The sequence below is a fragment of the Alligator sinensis genome, unplaced genomic scaffold, assembly GCF_000455745.1.
Source record: "Alligator sinensis unplaced genomic scaffold, ASM45574v1 scaffold353_1, whole genome shotgun sequence".
Lineage (NCBI taxonomy): Eukaryota > Metazoa > Chordata > Crocodylia > Alligatoridae > Alligator > Alligator sinensis.
In genome coordinates, this window is record NW_005842075.1 from 1,990,948 (window position 1) to 1,996,976 (window position 6,029).

Here is a 6,029-nt window from a genome sequence, read left to right on the forward strand (position 1 = left end):
GGGGACCTTCCTCCTCCTTATCTCCCACACAAGCACGATTTTGACAGCGCCAGCCATAGCTCCTGCGCCCAGAGCTGGGGTGGGGAGGGGGGAAATGGAGCCCCCCCAGCTCTTGAACCCAGCCCGGCCGCTGCAAGACCCCATAAAGGGTAGCCAGGCCAGGCCCATGAGGTGGAGGGCTCCATTTCCCGCCCTGGAACAGCTCCAGGAACAGCAGCCATGGCTGCTTCTGTCAAGATACTTGAGCAGGGGTGGACAGGAAAGGGAGCACCCCCCCCACAGCAGTGGTAGCTGGAGGAGGACACCTGCAGTGGGGGCCTGCTTTCCCCCCCTACCCCTTGCCCAGCTGCGCAGGAAGAAGACAGAGGTTTTCTTTCTCCTCTCTGACAGCTTCAGGGGTGGGGCTAGGCCAGTGCTTGCCTGTGCCAGCACCAGCTCAGCTGCAGAAAGTAGCACGGGAAGTGGGTGGAATCATCTGAAATTAACCCTTGTAGCATACCTGTACACAGGTTCCCTAAGATACTCTGCCCTAGAGCACCCCTGTATGATACTACATCAAATGAGGGTTACATTTTCACATGATCAGTCATTTTAAAAGTGCTCTGCTGCTGTGAATGTTTGTTGTGTTACATCTACAGAGCACTACCAGGGGCCTCGTCGTGCAAAAAAATGTAACTTCTGTACACACCCAAAGTCATCGCAAACCTACATAGTGGAAGATGCTTAGCCACAACTTACGTTTCTGTATTAGAGCTTTTAAATTTTATAACTCTGAAACCAATATATGTTGTTAAAAAATAAATCACCGGACTATCTGTATATGCCTCATACTCCTGCTTATTTAGATTAATTTCTGTTCCTTGAGGTACATGGTTTTGGACAACCATTTGATTATATTTAGAGAACTTGTGTATGCGCCAAAACTTTTTGAAAATAAAGTAAATGAGTGAATAGTTTCCAGCAACTGATGCATGGTTATTTGCACCACAAAAACACAACACCAGGTGTGAATTCTTATTGCTTGTCATCAAATATTAGATGGCAGCAATCTTAAAGAAACTATAGCATATAAGTAAGGAATTCTGTTTACTTGTTAACACTCACACCAATGAAATTCAGACAAAAGTACACACATTTCAGCCCATATTTTTTAGAATGAAATATTTCTACTTTAAAAAACAGCTTTTCAGGATATCACACTCAGAGTTCAGGACATGAGCGTAATAGGATACTGAGTGGTAAAGCAAGTGAACTGGAGTTACTTTGGATTTTAACATAGCCTTAACTGATATGCTTCTTAATTTCTATTGACTGTGTCAATAGAAAATGCACTTTCGTAACCAAAACACAGTTAATGATTTGTTGTGGGTAAGTTAACGTAGGCAATTTTCAAATTATAAATAATAGATTGTTACAATTAGCGTGTTCAGAGAGCAAAGAACTGGACTTTACCTGTTTGCTACTATTAAGAGTGTAACTATGTTTCTATTAAGTCTTCAGGGTTTACTTTGCTCAAAAAATTAATTCTGGTTTGTTTTATGGGCCATAAAACTCTTTAAAGTTGTGAATAAATATTGAACTAGTTGCTTCTGCTTTCTTCCTCACCTATGAATGGGGCTGACAGAGCAAAAAAGGCCTGTCCCAACTTAGTCTGTGGGGAAGAAAAATGAGCGCACAGGAATGTGTGTGTTCTCTCAGGCCTAAGATAGCTGGAGGTTTGTGATGCTCCACTGGCGATGCGTAGGGGTGCACGCGGGTGCACGTGAGCTCCCCGAGATTGGTCGTGCACCCCCTGGAAACACCAGTCACAAAACTGGAAGTGCCAGTGGAAGTGATTTTGGGCTTGGTGATTGACCTCTGGGGGACACCCCACCCCAGTCAGTGATCTGCTTCCCCCACCAGACTTGGGAGGCACCAGTTGCCCATGTGATGCTCCAAGAATACACAGGAGCCATTTTATATGGAACATAGTTACATTCTTCAAACCATAAGCTCAAGAGAAGGGGAGAGAAAGCATTTTAAGGACATCCTCAAGGTCAACTTGAAAACAAATGCAACACTGACATCAGCTTGTGGAAACCTATCACCCAGGACTACCCCAAATGGAGGAAGAATGTGCTGCAAGGATTTCAGTACTTTGAAACCTTATGGTGACAACAGGAGGCAGAAAAGCAGGATCATCAGAAACAGTGTGTTGTGAACCAAATCAAGGATCTGGAACCAGCCACCCTGCACGGACCCCGCCCTGCACGCAGTTGCCGCAGAGTCTGTTGATCCTGGATCAGCCTTGTCAGCCATCTTTGGACCCACAGATAAGACACTCATGGAAGATAGTCATCCTTCACTGTGAAGAATCACCCAAAAGAAGAACTGTTACACTGTCAAGAGGGCTGGGTAGGCAAGCTAGTTATTCCTTGTTTCAAAGACAATATGTGAGATTCAGCTGTCCTCTCTGCTCCTAGCCTCTTTATTCTACTCTGCCAAGCTACTCACCTCTTGTTGCTCATGTCCCAACTAAAGGTGGATTTTGTGTGATGTCCAAAAGAGCTGACTCAGAAAAACCTATTGTTATATATTTATTTTTAAAGTCCTTTGAAGGTGTGGCTACACTGGGGAAAAGTTGTGTTACCGTGTGCTAGCTAGCTTATATAATATCATGCTGTGGACAGAACAAGTTATAGATGTATCAAAGGGAATCCTAGGTCTCTCTAAGCTTCACTTCAATTACATAAATAGAATTAAAAATGCACCTTTTTCCTAGTACAGATAAGGCCCTAAGTATATAGTCATGTGCAAGTTACTACATGCTGTTGTTCATGTCCTGTTTCATTCTACTTTCTGAATTTTTATCCAGCTCTCTCTTCTACATTATCAGCTTCCACATATTAAAAAAAAAAATCTTGAATCAGACCTAACAATATCACAAGATCAGGATTTTCTCCCTAAAACAGTAATTTTTGAATTCTCTGTATTTCTGTTCTGGTTCCCAAACTTTAGGGTGCATTTAGCTCACCTTTTCAAGCTTTTTTCTCCAACCAGGAAAACTAGAAACATACTTTTATACATAATTTTTAAAGGGATGCTGAAAATTTCACATTACTTGGCTTCATGAAATCACCAAATATTGCAAGACTTACAAGTAAATTGTGAGAGCTGATGACCCTGGGTATATCAGGCACCCATATTTATGTTAGATATCATCACTGACCTCTTCAGAGCAAGGACAACGACTTTCTAGTTGTCTCCAGTAAAGAACACATTTCTAATATAAAAATATCGAGTAAGACTAGTAGTCATAAAAATGTCCACAATGGCCCAGGGCCTGGGGCATGCATCAGTAAGAAGGAACCAAAGGCTGGTGGCAAGTGAGCATTTCAGAAGAAAATAACTAAAAAAAATTAGAACACAAGCACAAACAAAGATCATATTCTAGCCATTTATACCCAAGTGTATGTTTCAAAAGCTCGTTCACTAGGACCAAGAGAAAAAGATTGGAACCTAGGCTGGCATTGTTGTCACAGCAAGTTGAATAGCCATGTTGCCTAAGGCTGCAATATTTTTGGCAAGCCTTCATACTATTTGGTGTTCTTAATGCTCCCATCCTAATTGCCAAGTTCTTCCCTGGCATCTCATTTTTCATTTAAAACACAGGTTGCACAGAAAAGAGTGGAAGTGTGGGCTGATTGCACTCAACTAGAGAGCAAATAATAAGGACCTCACGCTTATTAATTTATTTTTAAAATCTCATGATTTCTGAATGTTTGGGGTGAGTTATAACCAGAGAGCTGGGTTTTCCATTTCATTTGGAAAAACCCAGATTTTTCTCTTTAAAGCGGGAAACTGTGGGCTTCCCCTTGCAGACTGGCAGGCTGAGGGGAGCAGGGGCATGGTGATCAGAGGCTGCAGAGCAGGGGGCACCACATGCACATGCATGCGCACACACACCCAGCCAGCAGTACAGCTAGGCAGAGTGGTGGGAGCAACTGCTTGCAGGTAAATCCATTGGTGACGTGTTGGGAGGCTTGGGGAAGGCACATACCCCACCAGATTTCTGCGCTGACAGTGAGGCACAGGGCACAGGGCTACAGCCTGGCTAGAGCCAGGATCCAGCTGCTACATGCAGGTGGTGGCGGCTGCTACGGCTAGAGCAGAGGGAGGAGCGTGGGGCCTGCCCTCCCTCCCCCCTGGCCTGCGGGCAGCACAGCCAGAGGTAAAGCCAAGTGGAGCCCATGGAGGACAAGGGGAAGATGAGAGCTGCCTGCTGTGGGGCTCAGGGCTCCCCACCCTGCTGCCCTTCCCTTAGGGGCTGAGCAGGGGGAGCTGCTAAAGACTTTCTGGGGAGCTGCTGCAGTGGCAGGGGGCTTTTAGGAGGATCAATAGGCTGCTAGGGAGGTTAGAAGGGCTCCTAGAGGGGTCAGGGCTGATAGGAAGTATGGGACGCAGGGCTGCAGCCCAGCCAGAGCCAGTGCTTGGCAGCAGCGGGGGCAGCACATACTTGTGCCCCACCACTGCGTTCCCCCATGTGTTGCCCTTGGTCCTGGTTTAAATCATGGTGCAGCTCACGGCACAGGGGCTCCTTTAATTTTGGCGTTCCCCCTGTGCATCCCACCCCCACCACTCATTGGCGGAGGGGTCCGTCAGCCCCGCCACATGCCATTCGCTCCTGGGCTAGTGACAGAAGTTACACATAAACCAGTTTAAGTCATCAGAAACTGGTTTAAACCTATAACAGAACAGAAGTTTAGTGTACATAAACCAGTTTAAAAAATGGCTGAAACTGATTTAAGATAAACCTGGTTGAATGTAGTATCAAACTTAACTAATTTAGGTCAAACCAATTTATGGAATATTTTTCTCAGACCTCTTCCTGGTTCAAATTAAATCCCAGTCCTCCAGCATCCCAGGATGCTTTGCAGCCCTGGGCTGAGCTATGCTCGAGCAGAGCAGGGTTGGCCCCTGCCCCTAGCCAGAGCAGTGAGGGCTGGCTGACAAGGGGTTTGGGGTGGAAAACCCAGCTGGGGACACAGCCTGGTCTGCCCAGTAGGGGCAGAGCAGCCCCTGCCAGACTTTCACCCTCCCACTGGAGTGGAGAGGGCAGGGGCTGGGGCCAGCAGGCTCAGGTGGAGGAGAGATAGGGGTTTTAAACCCTCTCCATGGCCCACAGGACCCCAGCCTGGGTCTGTGTGAGGGGGGCTGCAACTCTTCTGCCCCCTCTACCCCATTCCCCACTCGAGCAGGTGAGAGGGCAGCCCCTGTCTGGGTTTTCTCCCTCTCTCCCTGTTTGAGCGGAGAGCAGGGGGCATAGCCATGCCTTGGCCGGGGCTGGCAGGGTAAGGCAGGTCAGGGGGCTTTAATTCCCCCTCCCTTCCCTCTCCCAGAAGCATGGGACCTCAACCAGGGTCTGCTTGGCAGGGGCGCAGCAGCCCCCTCATTCACCTCCCCACTCGCCACTCAAGCAGCAGCGGCATACCAGTCCCCTGAGGCAAAGTGGGGGAGGGAGGGGGGGGTTAATCCCCCCTCCTACCAGCACAGGACCCCAGCTGGGGTCTGCCTGACAGGGGCACAGCAGTCCCCATCAGGCTTCCCCCCCCACCCCTCACTGCTCACGCAGCAGAGTTGACGCTAGCCCTGGACCAGCCCCCCAAGGCTAAGCTAGGAGGGAGAGGGGATTTAATCCTCCCTTCCTCCCCTTTCCCACTGGCACAGGACCCCAGCTGAGGTCTATGACAATGGCAGAGGGGAAGGAAAAGGGGTTAACCCCTTCCCCCATCCTCCTTCGCCTGTGTGCGCCAGCTGGAGGCTGGCGATGCCCCCCTCTGCTTGAGAGTTGTGTGGGGGAAATGTCTGGCAAGGACTGCTTCCTCCTCCCCCTCCAGGCACACCCTGTCTGGGGACCAGGGGTGACTGGTGCCTCCCAAGTCTTTGAAAGCACAATTTGTGAGCGGGCCTGGGGGCTGGCGGGGTGGGCCAAAAGCCCCGTATCCACTCTGTGACAGGGGGGCTCCTGGGGGCGGACTCTGTGGCCCCGC

The 6,029-nt window shown here is 48.7% G+C and overlaps 1 long non-coding RNA gene across 1 annotated transcript in view; it reads right to left on the reverse strand.

Moving 5' to 3' along the window:
- LOC112550296 overlaps positions 1 to 6,029 on the reverse strand; it is a 12,929-nt gene that overhangs the window by 5,101 nt on the left and 1,799 nt on the right. The window lies entirely within an intron of this gene.